This window comes from Pinus tabuliformis, chromosome 7, assembly GCF_031772625.1.
Source record: "Pinus tabuliformis cultivar Carrire ecotype Pingquan chromosome 7, CPIR1, whole genome shotgun sequence".
Lineage (NCBI taxonomy): Eukaryota > Viridiplantae > Streptophyta > Pinopsida > Pinales > Pinaceae > Pinus > Pinus tabuliformis.
In genome coordinates this window covers 285,796,656-285,818,040 of record NC_142293.1, presented here as the reverse complement: position 1 = coordinate 285,818,040, position 21,385 = coordinate 285,796,656, and positions in this window count along the sequence as shown.

The window sequence follows — 21,385 nt, the reverse complement described above, 5'->3', positions numbered from 1 at the left end:
ATATGGATTTTTTGCGAAAAAATACCAAAATTCAAAAACAAAATTGGCCAAATCGGAGTCTAGATGAGGGAGATATCGTTGATTTAACATCAGCTATGTTGTAGAATTTGTTTCTAACGACAACTAGTGGACGATGACTCTCCTATCATTTTTTGAAATTTCTTTTAAATAATTTCAGAAAAAGAATTGTAGATCTGATCTCCTCTTGAAAAATCACCCAATTTCAAAAAAATAAATGGGTTGAATCAGAGTTCAGATGTGGAAAATATCGTTGATTTAAATTAACTATTTTTTCAGAATTTTCATGGCGGCGGAAAAATTACAACGCGAATCTGAGATTCTAGAGTGTCCAAATAAGGATTTCCAACACATGGGAAGATGCAAAATGGTCCTTTTGCTTCCAAAAACATGTTATAATAAATATTTTAAGTTATATTGACCGAGTTATGTCCATTTTAATTCTAGAGAAGCATTCAGAGTGAGTTCCCATTGGAGATATGCCCTCCCAACCAACTTTAGTAGGCACCTGCTTCACATTCATCACTTTCAGCATGGCAACATTTGGCTTGGGTTATTTGGAGATGTGCCCTCCCACTCCAGGCTATGTAGGCACCTACTATTTCATCAACAACCAACATCACGGTTATGGGTCAACCACACAATATCCTTGTCATCGAAGTCCATTTACTAGGCTGCACACTATTAGTATCACAGTTGGTCACAAGCATCACAGGGTATCTCTATCCTCGGATCTTTGTTTGTCATGGTTATGGGTCATCCACAAACCCACACTTCATCGAAGTCCATTTCCTAGGCCACACACTGTCAGTATCACAGTTGGTCACAAGAATTATAGGGTATCTCTATCCTCGGATCTTCATTCATCATGGTTATGGGTCATCCACAAACCCACACTTCATCGAAGTCCATTTGCTAGGCCACACACTGTCAGTATCATAGTTGGTCCCAAGCATTACAAGGTATCTCTATCCTCAGATCTTCATTCATCAAGGTTATGGGCTAACCACATAAAACCCTTCTCTTCAATGACTCTTCATATTCAACAAAGGCTTCGCATGAGGGAACTTCACGCAAATCTTCCGAATTAAGGAAACAATAAAGGAACGCAACAAATTACAGAGATAACCATAAACACAAAGATGCAGCGGAAATAATTCTTCATTTCATTAATGTAAAATACTGAAATATTCTTACCATCAAAAATGGAAATAAACCAGCAAGGGTGATGGTAGCTTATATCTGAGAAGAGATGTGGCGGCTACATGCCTCTGAACTGTGTTACAATGAGTTTTGAAGGCATATTTATTATTGAGAAACAATGGAAAACCCTAAACATCCAAAAACCTAACCCTAGGAGATGAAACGCCAAATTGTGGGCCCCGTTTGGGTATATTGGTACATCAACTTCCTGAGGTCGTAACTTTGGCATATGATCTCTGTTTGACGGGCACAATATCTCGTTAGAAATATCTATCTGAGAACTACAACTTTGGGGTCTCAAAATGGCTCTGGAAGTTTAGGACCCGAAAAACTGATAAAAATAGTAAATTCTACTACAATTAAGGAAACTGAAAAACTGAAAGAGACAGTTGTGGGGGTCCAAGTGGGATAGGTGGGTGGCCACCAAAATCCACCTGGATCATTCCTCCCCCCTTAGGAAGCAATGGTCCCCATTGCATTGAGTTCCTCTATGAGATGAGAAAACTTCTGTTGAACTTGCTCCCTCGTGAGTTGTTCTACAACCTCTGTTGTGTCCAGTAATGGTGGGAAGCATGGTCGACGACAATCCATATTGAACACTCGATGCAAGCGAAGGAATGGGGGAATTTTTTGCTCCAAAGCATTGTTTCCCATGGCCTTGGTAATGGTGTAAGGACCATGTCAGAGTGGTCAAAGCTTCTGATGGGCTCTTGTAAGGCATTATTTCTGTAGATGCAACCAGACTTTATTACCCACCTGAAACTTGTGTGGTACCCCTGTGGGTGAGGAGAAGTTGTTCCTGTGTTCTTTCATGACCATATCCCTCTTCTGTTGTTGTTGCGTGGAGGAACCCTTCGCGAGGGTCATGGATGTGGCGACGATCATCCCCTTACTTTGGGAGCGAACCAGAAAAAAAAATGAATTTCCTAGTCTGGGAGATGAGCTTGTTGCCTTTCTTAGCAGTGATCAAAGAGTTGGTGGTAGGTGGGGCTACCTCTAATATCCTCTATAATGAATTACACAAAGAAATAATGACAGCACGAGGCCTTGACTTATACACAGCATGTGGCCTCCACAAGTATGGCTAGCCTAATAATACATCACAAACATCCAGAGGTGCAACATCATACAATACCTCGTCTGTGAAGGGCTTGATGTTGTAGGGAAAGCGGCACTACTGGCGAACACGGAGATCTCGTCCTTGGTGAAGCCACTTGATACTATATGACTGCAAGTGTGGTGTAGTCGGTAGGCCTAACTACTTCACGACCTCTGCTGAAATGAGGTTCTTTTGGCTGCCATTGTCGACAATGAATTGCAGCGGCGAACCCTTCACCCACATCTGTGATTGGAAAAGACGTTCCCCCTCCTCTGGATCTTCGAGCTCATTCTTCTGAATCTTGGCAGTGGCAACAGTGGTGTTGGACTCCGCGTCAATGATATGCTTCCCTTTTCCATTCCCCTTGTCGGGTTCTAACTCAAGGTCGAAACATGCATCTGATTTGGAAGCCTTCAACTCGCCAACCAGCGACTGCTTGGTCCGACACTCACTTGTGTTGAGAGTGGGGCTCTTATGGAACTCGCACCACTTTCTTGTGTCCTTCTTTGACTTTGTGGTGTTGTTCTTTTCTTGTGGCTTCGATGGGTTGTCTTGGTTCACCCCGCCTTGGCTTTGTCCTTTGGTCTTCGAATTCGCAGATCCAAAGTCTCGCTTCTTCTACTTAACCTTCTACTCGATCTTGACAGTGTATCGGTACGCTGTGCTGAACAAGCAAATGTTCAGGAATTCCATCTCTTCCTGGATGTACCTGTGTAGGCAGTTGCGGTATTTGAGTACCAAATGCAGCTCAGAATCCTTGATACCCAACTCTGTGTGAAAGGTATGAAAAATGTTTGTGAACTCTGACACATCTTGGTCTCTTCCCTGCCACAGCATTGTCCACTTTATGTATTTGTCCTCATAGCCTTTGACAGGGTAATACTACTCCTTTATGGCATCTCAGAATGAATTCCAAGTGGGTGCAGCTAAAAATAGTGAGCCCATACTTTCATCCTTCTATTCGTAGTAAGTTTCCCACCAGTCCTTCACGTGGGGGGCTGATTTGAGAAGAGAAAAAATAATATTTTCCCGACTGGAAAAATCATGAACAGAAAAATACCCTTCTAGCAAATTTAACCATTTATCTATGGCATCTGCGTCTATTTGACCCTCAAAGATTGGGATTTCAAAATTAACTTGTACCTTAAAGGGTGCGGCGTTTCCAAAGTAGCTGTTGGAAGTCAATGTGTAACCTCTGGGTAGCCGCTGAGGGATCTGGGCAAAGTTGTCCATCATTGCGTTCCTTTGCCACTCGAGGGCTTCTTCGAGCAAGATTTTGATAGGATCTCCTACCCCCTCATCTTTCTTTTCATCCGCCATGGGAGGCCGTTGGGATTTGCAAGGCTGATCTTGCAAAGGTTCAACCAGATCGAGCCCTAACTCTGTATATCCCGACTTCGTTGGGGACATGCAAAGAAAAATAGAGAAAAAGCATACCACTTTGATACCATTGATCCGGATTTATACAGGAACGCAACAAATTACAGAGATAACCATAAACACAAAGATGCAGTGGAAATAATGTTTCATTTCATTAATGTAAAATACTGAAATATGCTTACAAACAGAAACAGAAATAAACTAGCTAGGGCGATGGTAGCTTATATCTGAGAAGAGATGTGGCGGCTACATGCCTCTGAATTGTATTATAATGAGGCTTGAAGGCTTATTTATTGTTGAGAAACAATGGAAAATCCTAAACATCCAAAAACCTAACCCTAGGAGATGAAACGACAAACTTTGGGCCCCGTTTGGGTAAATTAGTACATCAACTTCCTAGGGTCATAACTTTGGCATACGATCTCTGTTTGACATGCACAATATCTCGTTAGAAAAATCTATCTGAGAACTACAACTTTTGGAAGAGTAACATTGGTTTATTACCCATGTTGCTCCCATATTTCTCAAAAAACGTCGTTTAGGGCCTCAAAACGGCTCAAATTACAGAGATGCATCAGAGTGGTTCAACCATTATTTCAGAGCAGGCTGCCTTTTCTCTGTTTTTCTTTGCATGTCCCCAACAAGGTCGGGATATAAGGAGTTAGGGCTTGAACTGGTCGAACCTTTGCAAGACCAGCCTTGCAAATCCCGATGACCCTAAACGACGTTTTTTGGGAAAACTAGGAGCAACATGCGTCCATGGACCAATGTTGCTCTTCCAAAAGTTGTAGTTCTTAGAAAGATCTTTCTAACGACATATTGTGTGCGTCAAACGGAGATCATATGCCAAAGTTACGACCCTGGGAAGTTGATGTACCAATTTACCCAAACGGGGCCCACAATTTGGCATTTCATCTCCTAGGGTTAGGTTTTTGGATGTTTAGGGTTTTCCATTATTTCCCAACAATAAATAGGCCTTCGAACCTGATTGTAACATAGTTCAGGGGCATGTAGCCGCCACATCTCTTTACAGAGATAAGCTACCATCGCCCTAGCTGGTTTATTTCATTCTGTTTGTAAGCATATTTCAGTATTTTACATTAATGAAATGAAGCAGTATTTCCACTGCATCTTTGTGTGTATGGTTATCTCTGTAATTTGTTGCGTTCCTGTATAAATCTGGATCAGTGGTATTAGAGCGGTCTGCTTTTTCTCTATTTTTCTTTGCATGTCCCCAACGAGGTCGGGATATAAGGAGTTAGGGCTCGATCTGGTTGAACATTTGCAAGATCAGCCTCGCAAATCCCGACGGCCTCCCATGGCGGATGAAAAGAAAGACAAAGGGGTAGGATATCTTATCAAAATCTTGCTCGAAGAAGCCCTTGAGCGGCAAAGGAACATGATGATGGACAACTTTGCCCTGATCCTTCAATAGCTACCCAGGGGCGACGCATCGGCTTCCAACAGCTACTTTAGAAACGCCACACCCTTTAAGGTAAAAGTTAATTTTGAAATCCCCATCTTCGAGGGTCAAATGGACGTAGATGTCGTAGATAAATGGTTGAATCTACTAGATGGGTATTTTTCTGTTCATGATTTTTCCAGTCGGGAAATGATTATTTTCGTTCTTCTCAAATCAGCCCGCACGTGAAGGACTAGTGGGAAACCTACTGCAAACAAAAGGATGAAAGTACGAGCTCACTATTTTCAGCCTCACCCACTTGGAAATAATTCTGAGACGCCATCAAGGAACAGTAATACCCTATCAAAAGCTATGAGGACAAATACATAAAGTGGACCACACTTCGACAGGGAAGGGACTAAGATGTGCTTTAAACAAGAACGAAACAAATTACAGAGATAATCGTAAACACAAAGATGCAATGGAAATAATGCTTCATTTCATTAATGTAAAATACTGAAATATGCTTAAAAATAGAAATGGAAATAAACCAGCTAGGGAGATGGTAGCATATCTCTGAGAAGAGATGTGGCGGCTATATGCCTCTGAATTGTGTTACAATGAGGCTCGAAGGCCTATTTATTGTTGAGAAACAATGGAAAACCCTAAACATCCAAAAACCTAACCCTAAAAGATGAAACGCCAAAGTGTGGGCCCTGTTTGGGTAAATTCATACATCAACTTCCCGGGGTCGTAACTTTGGCATACGATCTCTGTTTGACGTGCACAATATCTCATTAGAAAGATCTATCCAAGAATTACGATTTTGGGAAGAGCAACATTGGTCCATGGCCCCATGTTGCTCCCAGGTTTCCAAAAAAACATCGTTTAGGGCCTCAAAACGGCTCCGGAAGTTTAGGACCCAAAAAAACTGCTAAAAATAGTAAATTGTGCTACATTGAAGGAAACTAAAAAGTTGAAAGAAACAATGGTGGGGTTCGAAGTGGACTTGGTGGGTGGCCACCAATATCCACCTCGATCATGAGTGCCATAACCCTCATTTACCAACTATTTTCGAAAGGGTGCCTCACTGCCTTGTAATTTATCAGCCACAACTAAAAGGATGCCACAACGCCTTATGCAGGTCATGACCTGCCCTAGAACTACCCTACCACCCTAAATAGTTCTCGGGCCACAACCTAAAGGTGTCTCCAATCACCTGCCTTTCACCACCCTACCAACCTAAAGATTCGGTGGACCACATTTCACAATTTTCAGACTAGGTCCCCTATGCTCTAAATTAATAAAAGAATGTTGCGAAGAAGATATTGCTATAACTTATCAAATATCGATAGGTACTGCCCACACTGCCCAATACTATCCAAAATGATAACTTCACTAAGTTTATCATCAAATATTCATTACTAACGCTACCAAGTCAACTAACCACTACGCAAGTTGACTGCTATACAACATGTTATCATTGATCACTGCCACTGCTCAACTACACATGAATGAATCAACATCAAAACTAATGTGTAGACAATCACATCACTAACCCAAACTACTTATATTGTAGCAAATGATGAACCCAATTTTTTAATAATGGCATACTCCAAGATGTTTCAAGTCATCCCTATAACCTACTACCAATTCTCTCCAACTCTGCCCATGGAGAGCTACTAACATATGATTTTTCACCGTTGTTAATCATTGATCATACATTTTTATCTATCTTTCACATCAATCACTTGTACAACAAGATTATATGTCCTCAAAGACCTTCTACCTTGTAAGTTCATGGTTATGTCACTAAGACAGTACACCCCTTAGGTCATCACTACCTAAAATAAGTTCCTATGTCATCTATATGCAAGACTAGGTTAACTATAGTCAACATATTAGGTCAATATTACTACTTGTCAAGTCAATATTATTGTAGTCAATAGGTTAGTCCTTGGATTAATGTCTCAAGTGACATCCATAATATAGGTAGTTAATTAAAACTACATCATATGTTAATTCATGGTAAAATATATTAAAAATTGTTGGCTATCATAAGGACAAGTCCAACCAAGTAAGATATTTATAGGGTCACTGCCTAAGATTATTAGAATGGTCACTATAGGTACACCAAATTATTATCAAGGTACATAATCATTGTCATATTATCTATTATTTACCAAGTCATGGTAAAGATTATGTGTCATGTTATACTCAAAGTAAATGTGTCAATTCATTGTCAAGTATCTATATCAATCCAAGTGTCAATTCAATAACTGAGGTTACTACATACTCCTTAAGGCGGAACTCACTTTTCATGAAGTCAAACTACTTGACTACTATTGTTGTCATATCAAAATAAATTCATTGTTGTATCATAATCAAATCACTGTGTTAAATAGGTCATTATTATTATATATGAATATTGTCTCACAGTCAAAATTCCTTTCTCAATTCAACTATCAAATTAGGTTACATCAAGTCATGTCACGGGGTTATTTGTTACACTTAGGATTATAGTTATCATAAGATTTAGTTAAGTCAAATCATGTAATGGTTTTCAAGGTCACAAGAGGTTTTTAAATAATGTCACTTTCAATTCAGGGTTTGTCAAAGCTCACATCACTTTAATTCAATGTGTGCCATTGTTTCATTAAGCAGTCACATTTAAGTCAAGAAATGATGTTACAAGACAGTTAGATCTACAACAAATCAGTTTGTTCCTATTAAGGTCATTAACATATGTGATGCTTATCATTCTACAAGATCAAGGTGGTCATATCATGAAGGTTGCATCCCATTCAAAGATTGTCTATATATCCATTCAATGTTTGTCAACAAGATGCACACAATAAAATTCAAAGCCAATGATTGGGTTATTGTCTTTGGTTTTTGAAGTTGTTCAACTTATGCACAATGATATTGCGACATGAATTAATGTCATATATTGAAAATTGTAGGTGAACAAACCTACCATACCTTGTTCTTCCTTTCTTGTTGAAAGAGATCATCCTTTATATAAAAAAAATACCTTTTAATAACATAACCATTATAATGTAGTTATAAAGATCAAATGTTGTGAAAGCATACCTTGTTTATGTCTAGTGTTTGATAAAATAACCAATCATGCAAACTTAAATGTACAAAGGAATACAATAAATGTAAGCCAAGAAGAAACCACACATGTTTCATGAATAGACGTTGCAATGTCTTTATGCTAATCTCCAAATATACATTGTTGTCTTAATTCTTGAAATCATGGACTACACAAAGGTCGGCTTATTTTTAGTTTCATATGGAACTGTAGGTAGTGATATATCTGTTGAATCTAATACTTCTGAGGAGGAGGAGGAGGAGGAGTCCCTTATTCTCATAAGATAACTACTTTGAGCCTAAAATATCATGCTTAAGAAAGATCTGAATTAGCATCAAATTGTGTCATAATAAAATGTTGAATTGTCCAGAACATAACCTTAAGTTTGGTGCATTGGTTTCTTCTTCAAGTTAGCGGCTATGTCTTTCAAAGAGCTCTACAAAAATTATGTTTAAGGCTAAACAAACCAAAACAAATCCACATTGTGCTCATAAACCCTTCGTTATCCCTTAAGTGGTCCTGTATTAAAGAGGACTTATTTTCTCCTTCATTGATTTCCTCACGGGTCAGAGAATTTCAGAGGTAAACTAATCAAATGATATTTGTTTTTGATCATATGTTTGGGAGTGGATAAGTCTCCCTTTTATATATTTTGAATGGAATTTTAGGTGAACATTGGAGAGCCTTTTAGGACGATCCATAAAAATACTCAAATTAATTTAATTAATATCTGGTGTGCTAAGAAAGAGGGTTGTTTCCCTTATTGTGAGAGATTATATTTTAGGATTAGGTGAGCATAAGAATTATTTTATAAATGAGGAAGGGCTCCCTAATGAAAAATGTTGGAGGACAATTAGGGCTTTAAAACACCTTTCTCTTATTTTAATAATGTTGCCTTATTTGATAAAACACTAATTAATTACCTTTATCCCTACGCAAAGGCCACTTACTCTTTATACACATTACATATGCCCTATGGGTGTTTTATAGCCTTTCTTAAATTAATTTCTCACAAAAGATGAAGGAACCTTAATGCTTAGTTTTTTATGCCCATAGCCAAGGAAAATATGCCAAGTCACCACCTCTTAGGGTTTTTAACCTAAAGACTGAGGTCACCAACTTAAAATGTGAATATCTCTCGAACCGAGAGGCCTCTCGGGGCATGCCATATACCAACAGAAACATATTTTCGAGGGGAATCAAATGACCTAGATCTCGTACCCAAAATTAATGATTTTCTACTTCAAAATCCCTCGAAAAATTCAGGGTATGTCCTCCCTAGGACCTAGGTTTTTGACCATCCAATAGTGAAGCTACCAACTTGATGTAATCCAAACAATTATAAGAAGAATTCATTGTCAATTTTACATCAATAACGAGTGTTTCATTCAAAGTCAAACCAGTCAAACACCAAGGTTTACATCAATGACAATACCATCCAACAATCTCTTCTTTCTTTCAACCACTTCATTTTGTTGTGGAGTCCTAGAAACAGATAGTTCCCTCTTGATTCCATGTTATTCACATAATCAATTGAATTCCCTTGAAGTAAATTCTCCACCTCTATTTTTCCTTAAACATTTGATCTTTGAGTCACTTTCATTTTCAATTGTTTCTTTTAAGTTTCTAAAACATTCTAGTGTTTCTAACTTAAATATTTTGAAGAATACCCACATCATTCTAGTATAATCATATATAAATAAAATAAAGTACTTTTCTACTTGTAGAGTTGGAGTTCTAGTTGGACCACATAGATTTGCATGAATCATTTCCAAAGGATTTGATGACGAGCATTCCTTTGTCTTGAAACTGGTTCTTGTTTTCTTTCCATGTGGGAATGGTCCACAAATAGCATTCTTTAGCTTTGAAATTTTGGCGATATTTATTACTACTTGAGTTTTATTAATCTTCACCAAATTATCAAAGCTTAGGTGTCCCAAGTGCTTGTGCCACAACCAAATTTAATATACTTGACTCATGTAACACCTTTCTTCTTGAATTTCCCTGAGAATATATACATTATAAGTTGTTCTTACTCCTCTTCCTACCAGCTTTCCTGAAGATGATCTCCTTATTTCACAGTCCTTGGAACTGAACATGAGATCATGTCCTTGATCGCATATTTGTTTAACACTTAAGAGATTATGCTTGAGTCCTTCAACATATCATGCATTTTGTTCTTTTCCCTTGCCATTGACGAGAGTCATTGTGCCTTTACCAACAATTTTAGCAAATCCACTTCCAAAAGACACATTTCCATCCTTCTTATTTAGCGAGATGAACTTCTGTTGGTCACCTATCATGTACCTAGAACATCCACTATCTATAAACCATTTTTTTCCTCATTTTGTGCTCACAATGATAGGCCACATTTTTCATGGGTGGGTTCTCTAGTCTTCTTTCTCAATACCATTTCTCTTGGTTCTAGTGGACACTTTTGTGTTTCATGACCTGTATTATTACAATTGGAGAATTCTAGACTATACTTTGAAAGAGGAGCAAATGAATTATAACTTCTGATCTAGTTTTGTCTCCTTGAATCAATAGTCTTATTTTGGTAATTAGTCCCATACATTCCTAAGTCAACATTATTACCTCCATAAGCCTTGCAATGCTTAGCCTGATGACCAAAATTTTTACAAAGGAAACAATGACTAAGGAAAATAGTTTGATACATGTTAGTATAAGCTTGGCTTGATGTGAAATTCCTTTCTGGATAAGACAACTTATCATTGCTTGGATTATTCCAAGGAGGTACCTTTGTTGTGTCAAGTTGCTTCTCACTTCTTGGAAGATTGTGAAGAACATCAACATAGCTTCTTGGTTTTTCTTCATGATGGGCACTAGTGTTCTCCTTTGAATTAGATGATTCACTTGTATAGCCAAGTCTTGATATGTCATGTTGTGGTCTTTGAGCGTTGAGAATGAAATCTAGGGTTTGCGAACTTTTCAAGATTTTTTTATCTTATCCAATTCTCTTTTTAGAGAGACAACTTCAACTTCTAATTTCTCGCAAGTCTTTTCCTTTTCATTTAGCTTATTTTTCAATACTTCTTCCATGCTCTTTGCTTCTCCTTCCTTAGTTTTTCATTCTCTTCAATGGAACTAATGAAAAATTCATCCACATTTCCTTATTCATTTTCTTTAGGTTTATCTGTGGCATCTGTGAAGCCCATGAATAATACTTCTCTACTTCCTTCATAATCATCATCTTTATCAGAATAATCACTATCATGTTTGTAGAATAAATTATTTTTGTTTGAGCCTTTCTTCTTGAATGTTTTATTCTTAGTTTCATCTTCATTATAATCATCATTGTATTGTTTGGAGAAGAAGTTCTTCTTGTTTGAACCTTTCTTTTGAATGTCCTTCTTTTAGGTTCATCTTCATCATCATTGTCATCCTTGAAAGGACACTTTGCAGCATAATGTCCTATTTTACCACATTTAAAACAAATGAGAGGGTACTTACCTTTGAGTTTGGATCCTTTCTTTAGCTTCTTCACAAATTGTGCCAATTATGTTTCAATATCAGAATCATCATTGTTGTAGTCATGCCTCTTCCCCTTTCTTGATGTTTTTGATACCTTGAAAGCAACATCTTTGTGATTTGAGTTTCATGTTCTCATTTCATATGCAATAAGAATTCCATGAAGTTCATCCATTGATAATTTGTTGAAGTCTTTCAATTCTTCTATGGCACTAACTTTGGCATCAAAGTAGTCTAGAAGTGATCTTAAAATCTTCAGGATAATTGTCTTCTCTTTGATGTCTTCACCTAGTCCTTCGAGAGAACTAACAACTTCATCTACCCTGAGAAAGTAAGCAACATTGTCTTCTTCTTCATTCATTTTGAGACTTTCAAGCTACCTTCTAAAGGTTTGGAACTTTGCCTTCTTGACTTTATCATCTTTTTTATAGATGCTAATGATATTGTCCCACATCTCTTTAGTTGGCTTAATATTCATCACTTTAGTGAATTCTGAATCTGACAGACCACTTGTTATAGAATTAGAATCTTTTTCATTTGCCACATATGCTTTCTTCTCTTCATGATCTATTTGAAGAGGAGATGGGATCTTGTATCCATTTGTGACATATTTCCTAACTTTGTGTCCAAAAGACGTTAAGTAGAATTCCATTCTAACTTTCAAAAGGTAAAAATTTGTTCCATCAAATTGGGGGATCCTAGCATCCTTACTGGCCATTGTGATTCAAAAATCCTTCTTCTAACTATTAGGTTGTTCTTTGAAAAAGTCAACTCTAATACCAATTGTTGGAAACACAGGGGGGGTTGAATCAATATTTATTTTAATTGTTATTTTATGCTAGTTAAGATTTTTATCACAAAATAAACCAAAACACAAGAGATATACTAATTTTACTGATAAAAAATAGTGAGGACTCCAATCTTGTTTTACAAAAAATTAGGCTCCAATTTTTACAGCAAATTCTTTTACTTCTCAAGGATTCAACATTGATTGAGGACTCCAATCCTCTATGCAAATATAAGCTCCAACTTGATCAATTTGAGGACTCCAATCCTCTCAAAAATCCAAGCTCCAACTTGGTCAACTTGATGACTCCAATCCTCTCAACAATCCAAGCTCTAACTTGGTCAACTTGAGTACTCCAATCCTCTCAACTATCTCTGCTCCAAAAACTTCCTAGGAAACAATAACTTCAAGGCTTACTTCAATAGGTTCCAACACTTCTCCAACAAGGTATTTTACTAAGGTGTCTTCAACAATCTTCAATGCTCCAAAAATTCCTTCAATAGTCCTGCAAGTTTCTTCCAAGATTGACTCCAATAAGGCTTTCAAGGATGCCTCTAATAATGCTCCAAGTGTAGACAAATATGCTTGCTCTATACCATCTCAACAAGTCTTCAATGAAGCTTCTCAAATGTCGGGTCCCTATAATACTAGTGATTACCCCATTACTATTGTAGTTATACCCCTTATTTATATTGTTGTGCCCCTATTACCCCCATGTTGTTAATTCTGTGCCCCATAGAATCCCTCTATTGTTATTTTTGTGGCTTTATATTATTATTGTTAGGTCGGCTGGATTGTATTGTGACTCCTTAGACTCTTATATATAGAAAGGAGGTTTTGTCATTTGTATCATCCAAGAATTGTTCATTTATGTAATGTAAAGGAGGTTGCCCCCTCGAAGAGGCTGAATTCTAAGGCGTTGATCTATCTTTTCTATCTTTTCTTGAGCTGGTTTCATAACATTTGGTATCAGAGCTTTGGATTCTAGGGTTTCGCTGCTCCAAACAGGTCATCGTGGCATTTTCGCTATAACTTTTTTTCTGTGATGTTTCAGAAGTCGCAAAAAAAAACCCATTTGAGAAGAAATCGTGCTGAACCTTGGGTCTGAATTTCAGAGCTTTTCGCGCGATATTTGCGGAGATATGATCTGAGGAAGTTGGTCTTTTTGCAGACTCCTGAATTACATTCAAAACAGGTGACCTGGGGAAAATTGTCATAACTTTCTCTCTGGGGATCAGATTGAAATTTTGTAAGAAGGTACAGAAAGAGGACGGACTGTAGTTTCTTGTATGTGTGTTTCAGATTCAAAGGTTGAAACAGTGACTCGTGGCACGTCGTACAAGTTCGCTCTACTGAACTAGTCTAAAAGCAAGTCACTGTGGGAGATTTCACATAACTCTTCCTTGGAGAATCCAATTTGGGTCAGACTTGTGGCATTGGAAAGAGGACGCAGAAGGCTACTACAGGTTGCAATTTCAGAACTGGATGATCCGAAATTACAGAGATACATCAGATTCAATATCAGGCTTCTATAAAGTGAAAAAAGGTGTGTAGTTTTTTTTTTTTTTGTGTAAGCTTGGTTTAACGGAATTCAAAGGGCATAGTAAAGCATTATTATCGGTAAATGATGCCCCGAGGAAAGAAAATGCAAACACCTAGTAAGGAACCTGAAAGCTCTAGCATGACTCATGAAGAAGAGGAAGAAATGCTACATGATATATCAAAATTACAAGAACAAGTGCAACAAATGTCACGCTCACAAAAGCTAACAGAAGCTAAGATAAGTGGCGTGGAATCTAAGATAAGTGGCATGGAATCTAAGATAAAGGGCATGGAAGCTAAGATGGATGATTCAAAGACAGATTTGAAGAGAGAAACGGCAGATTTGAAGACATATTTGAAGACAGACATGGTATTGACAAATTTCCTACAGGAAATACTTACTAATGGTGAAAAGGTTGTAAAGGAAACTCATGATGTGAACAAAAGTAATGTTAATCATGATTCCATAGACGCTAATGTGGGATTGAAGACCCACCATATTCCAAAAATCGATATGAGGAAGTTTGATGGCAAGGATCCCGCCACATGGATATTACAGATGGAGCAATTCTTCGATCTCAATAATGTGCAAAACACACAAAAGGTACGTATGGCAACTTTATATTTGGAACCAAATCAGTTTGTATGGTATCAATGGCTTTGCTCTCGTAAAAAATTTATCACTTGGGCAATTTTTACGGAAGAATTGATAGCACATTATGAAGATACAAAAAGCAACACTTTTTTTAGCCAATTGATAAGTCTCAAACAAAAGGGTTCAGTAATGGAGCACATTGAGGAGTTCCAAAAATTGAACATAAGGGTAAAAGATATTCCAGAGGAGCATAGGATTGATGTGTTCATAGGGTCTTTAAAGGATAATATCCAACATGATGTTCGCCTTTGGGAACCTGATTCATTAGAGAAGGCATTCAGGTTAGCAAGAAAAATGGAAAGCAAAATTATGGCAACCAGGAAGCATACCACTCACAACTATAAAGATGGAAGTGTTGTTGCCCCTAGTCTTCCACAACCTATAAGGTTGACACCACAACAATTGGAAGAAAAAAAGCAAAAGGGCTTTGTTACAGTTGTGATAGCAAATACACTAAAGGTCATAAGTGTGCTGAGAAGAAATTATTCTACATAGATTGTGAAGAGGAAGAAGAAAAGGAGCAAGAAAGGTCAAAAGAAGAAGATATACTCCAGGAACAAAGCCTAGATGAAGAACAAATAAATCCGACCATATCTTGTAATGCATTGGCGGGAATTACCACTCCTCAAACCATCAAGATAGAAGGACAAATCAAGAAGAAAAAGGTAATAGTGTTGATTGATTCAGGAAGCACCCACAATTTTATTCATTGTAGGGTAGCAAAAGAATTGAATTGCTTCCTATATCCAGCACCAGAGTGTCAAGTGATGATTGCAAATGGAGGAACAATAAATTGCTCTGGAAAGTGCCATAATATCAAGCTATCCATGGGAGAATATGTATTGACTAGCCCAATGCTTTCCATTCCAATGGGAGGTGCTGATGTTGTACTAGGAGTCCAATGGCTACAATCCTTGGGTACAATAGCTTTTAATTTTCAAGAACTTTTCATCAAATTTTCTACGGAAGGAAAGGAAGTTGAATTAAGGGGTATTGCAGGGAAACCAGGAAAGATAATCAGCTCTAATGGTATGACAAAGCTTCTAAAAAAGGAGCAAAGAGGTGTAATTGCACAATTATGTTCGCTAGATGTTTCCACATTGGAATCATCTATTTCTCCAGATCTCCAAAAAGTCCTGGACAATCATTCCAAGGTATTTGAGACTCCCAAAGGTCTCCCACCTATGCGTGATCATGATCATGCTATTCATCTGATTCCAGGAAGTGTTCCTCCAAACATCAGGCCGTACAGATATCCCTATGTCCAAAAAAGTGAAATTGAACGTATGGTTGCAGAAATGCTAGAGGCTGGTATAATTCAACCAAGTCAAAGTTCTTTCTCTGCTCCAGTAGTATTGGTGCACAAGAAGGATGGATCATGGCGCATGTGTCCGGATTATAGGGAGCTCAACAAGCTCACTATTAAAGATAAGTTCCCCATTCCTGTCATTGATGAATTACTGGATGAATTGCATGGATCAATTTACTTCACCAAGTTGGATCTTCGTTCAGGATATCATCAAATCAGAATGAAGATTGAAGACATTCCGAAAACGGCATTTAGAACTCATGAGGGTCATTATGAATTTTTGGTCATGCCTTTTGGCCTTACCAATGCACCTTCAACATTTCAAGGTTTGATGAATTCAATTTTCAAACCATTCCTTAGAAAATTTGTGTTAGTATTTTTTGATGATATACTAATCTACAGCAAGTCTTGGAAGGATCATGTTGAACATGTTGACAGGGTGCTACAACTATTGGAGGAGAAACAATTATATGCAAAAAGATCCAAATGTTTCTTTGGAGTCCAGGAGGTGGAATATTTGGGTCATATTGTATCTCATGAAGGAGTTAAGGTAGACCCTAGCAAAATTAAAGCCATTAAGGAATGGAAAATCCCCACATCCATAAAGCATCTGCGAGGATTTCTTGGGTTGACAGGGTATTATCGCAAGTTTGTTAAGAATTATGGGAGAATAGCAGCACCTCTAACAACATTATTGAAGAAAGATGCATTTTCATGGACTTCGGAAGCAACAAAGGCCTTTGAACATCTTAAAGAGGCAATGTGCCAAGCACCGGTCTTAGCTACACCGGACTTCACAAAAACCTTTATTGTGGAATGTGATGCTTCAGGAAATGGAATTGGTGTTGTTCTAATGCAAGATGAAAGACCCATTGCTTTTGAAAGTCGTCCAATCAAGGGAAAGTTTTTAAGCAAAGCTATTTATGAGAAGGAAATGTTGGCAATACTCCATGCACTTAAGAAATGGCGACCCTACCTAATGGGAAGACACTTCAAGGTAAAAACGGATCATGATAGCCTTAAATACTTTTTAGAACAAAGATTATCCTCTGAAGAGCAACAAAAGTGGGTCACAAAGATGTTGGGTTATGACTTTGAAATCATCTACAAAAAAGGGAAGCAAAATGTGGTGGCAGATGCACTCTCAAGAAAGGATGAGGATGTGGAAGCATTGTTGTGCGCCATTTCTATTATCCAACCAGATTGGATAAACGAAGCAAGGGAGGAATGGAAGAATGACGAAGAAGTGTGGGCACTTATTCGAAAGCTACAACAAGATTCCAGTACATCTGGTACATTTAGCTGGCAAAATGATTGTTATGGTACAAAGATCGCTTATACCTCTGTAAGAATTCCCAGCTAAAACAAAAGATTCTTATGGAATTGCACACTTCTCCCTTAGGAGGGCACTCAGGATTTTTAAAAACTTACCACAGGGTTAAGAAGGAATTTTTTTGGGATGGCCTTAAATCAGATATTCAAAAGTTTGTGGCGGAATGTTTGGTTTGCCAACAAAATAAAGTTGAAACAATTAAGACACCGGGTCTATTACAACCTTTATCCATTCCAAGCCAACATTGGGAGGAGGTTTCAATGGATTTTATCACAGGTTTACCCAAGTCTGAGGGAAAGAGTGTCATCATGGTGGTAGTTGACAGACTTACCAAGTATGCACACTTTTGTGCATTATCACATCCATTTAAAGCCAGTACAGTTTCTACTGCATTTATGGAAACAATTCAAAAGCTACATGGAAACCCAAAGATTATTGTAAGTGACAGAGATCCCATTTTCACTGGAAATTTTTGGACAGAATTATTTTCTTGTCTTGGTACTCAGTTAGCTCATAGCTCATCTTATCATCCTCAATCTGATGGGCAAACTGAGATAGTAAACAAATGTTTGGAAGGATATCTTCGTTGCTTTGTATCTGATAAACAGACACAATGGGTCAAATGGTTGCCTCTGGCTGAATGGTGGTATAACACTTCCTTCCATACAGCAACAAAAATGACCCCATTTATGGCACTTTATGGGTATCAACCACCATCCATCACATCATATTTAAGAGAAAATTCTAAGGTTCAGGCAGTGGAACATCACATCGAACATCAACAACAAGTCCTCCAACTCTTAAAGGATAACCTCGTGTTGGCACAAAATAGAATGAAACAACAGGCAGATCAACATCGCAGTGAAAGAAGTTTTGATGTAGGTGATTGGGTATTCCTACGGCTACAACCATATAAGCAAATGTCCCTAAAGCAAGCTAAGAAGGATAATAAATTATCACCAAAGTATTATGGTCCGTACAAGGTGTTGCAAAAGATTGGTACTATGGCATACAAATTGGAGCTTCCTGCAGCTTCTCGATTGCACCCAGTTTTCCATGTTTCATGTTTAAAGAAGGTTATAGGCGACAAGCTCCCAGTTCAAACAATATTGCCAGAACTTGACGAGGAAGGAAAAATTATATTGGAACCGGAAGCAGTCACAGAAACAAGAACTCGACAGCTACGAAATCGATCAATTTCAGAGTATCTTATCAAGTGGAAGAACTTATCCGCTGAAGATTCCACATGGGAGGATGAGAATTTTATGCAGAAGTATCGAACTACTCAAGCGTTGAGGACAACACTTTTTTGAAGGAGAGGGGCATGTTGGGTCCCTATAATACTAGTGATTACCCCATTACTATTGTAGTTATACCCCTTATTTATATTGTTGTGCCCCTATTACCCCCATATTGTTATTTTTGTGCCCCATAGAATCCCTCTATTGTTATTTTTGTGGCTTTATATTATTATTGTTAGGTCGGCTGGATTATATTGTGACTCCTTAGACTCCTATATATAGAAAGGAGGTTTTGTCATTTGTATCATCCAAGAATTGTTCATTTATGTAATGTAAAGGAGGTTTCCCCCTCGAAGAGGCTGAATTCTAAGGCGTTGATCTATCTTTTCTATCTTTTCTTGAGCTGGTTTCATAACATCAAATCTCCATAAAAAATCTACTCCAACATAGTCTTCAAGTCAACACAAAATTTCTTCAATCAGGTTGCTCCAATGATGGATTTAAGTTATTCAAATTTGTGCTCCAAAGAATCATCAGTTTGCCTCAAAATACCCTCAAAAACTGCTCCAAAGATGTCATTGGTATACTCCACAAGAAGTCAGATAGAAGTTTGCTTCTAGGATGAATAGGTTTGGTCGAGAGAAGTTTACAAGGTTTGCTCCAATACCTAGTAGGTCTTCTCAACAATATTGATCCAACAAGTCCAAAAACACTGCTCCTTCCCAAGTCAAAGTATGCTTTAATAAACCAAAGGGTCTGCGAAGGTTTGCTCCACAAATCCAAGTTTTGTTCAAGGAAGTTTGTCTCTGGAATAAGCCACAAAAACGGGTGAAGTCTAAGGTTTGTCCTAGCCTTAGGGTCGAGCCATAGAGGGTTGAAATATAGGAATAGGTCGAACCATAGAATAGGTTGAGGTTTTTCTCATAGACCCGAGCCATAGAGGGAACAAAAATAGACAAAGAATGATGATTTAATGTTTGCTCCTTGCTCAAAGATTACTTAGTCATAAGGATGAGATAAAAACAATATAGGCATAATATTATGACTTGTAATAGCCTGATTTATGCTTCAAAGAAAAAACAAAGTCTGGTCTTGAAAATCCCCGTGAAATAAATTCAAAAAATAACCAAAAATACCAATGAAAATGTATCACCTTTATTCTCCTTGGTTCACGAGTTGTGAACCTCCTTCTCACTTGCCTCAAATATGAATTTATTTTATCTGCGCTTGATTGAATTGGATGCCCAAATGAGGGAGAACTAGATTATATTTGTACAATTTCAATCATGTTGAAAAGACACATCCATTTGAGAGGGGATGACCTAACTTCATGTTGGCCTACATGAGGAGAGACAAAGTTTTGGTCCTCTAACTTAGAAATTCAAAATCTCTTCAACGAATAGGAGTTAGAGGGCATGTAAATACTCGTCAGAAAGGGATTGAAGTCCTCTACGAGCCTATGTGACAATATTCTCGAGATGGTATATCCTCTGACATCAATAAAAAATATTCTTCCAACAATGTTAACACAAATAATAAGGGGAAATTTCAACAATGATTCACCTTAAACATTTGAATTGATGCAACAAAAATAAAAAGATATCACTTGTAATGCTTAAAATGACCAATCCACTTGCAAAATACATTTCTCTACAATATCTTGACTAATAAAATAAACTATAAATGAAAGAACAACAGGAGTGAGTCTTGAAAAACTGGTGATAATTTTATTTCTTCTCCAAAATCTAGATATTTGTGATGATTGGTTTATTTTGAACATTGACCATTAGTGGAATATCTCCTTGGAATTCATGAACTTTCATTGGAAAATTGGTTGATCTTTTGCTAAATTGGTTTGGTCATGATAGCATGTGTTTGGATCTGATTAGTCATTATTTATTCATGGTGAATTTTAAAAAAGATTTTAACTATCACCCATACCTAGTGACAAGTTTAGAATTGGAATTAAACATAGGGAAGCCCATAATAGCTAAAACTTATAAGTGAGGGACAAGATTGTCGAGGTGACAGTGGATACCTTTTCATGTTTGTATCTATTGGTTTCCTAGTGAGATTGGACTTTAGTCTAATAAAAAACTATGAGATAACATTTTTGGCATTGTTGTCAGTGAGAAATCCATTCTTTGGGTATTTGACATTCGCTTCAACAAGATTTAGTGAGTAAGATTTAAAGGTTTTAATTAAGTGAACTGACCTGATGACTCCATTGTAGGTAAGAATCCATGGATCCTTGGAATTTCATGAAATATATAAATCCATTGATTTCAAAGGTATTCCTGAGTATCCAAATTATTGCACCTCAAAATGGTTAGTTGATCTCCCAAGATATAATGGTGATCCTTCATTAGCCATTCTTCATGTTTTAAAATTTATCATATATAATTCAAATATCAATGTAACACATGAGGATGTGTTGATGAGACTTTTCATCTCTTCTTCACATGATGAATGGGACAATGGGTTAGATAGTGTTTAAGTCCAAAAAGCATCACTTCCATGGATTTTTTCTTTGAGTTGTTCCTTAAATGTTGGGCTCCTCCATGTCAAAATTCTAAAGATTTTTTTATCAAGTATTGGATGACTTTTCTAGAGGAAGAATTTGACATCTCTACAGAAGGTCAACCATGTGAAAGAAGTGTATATGAAGAGATTCCTTGTGGGGCCCCTCAACAACAAGAATTGACTAACCAATCTAGTGAGTGTTGACTTAATGAATAAGATCATGAGGAATAAGATAAGGTTGGGCACATAGATACGTTGGTTGAGCCTTACCATGAGACCAAGGAAGAAAATTTTGATGTAAAAGAAT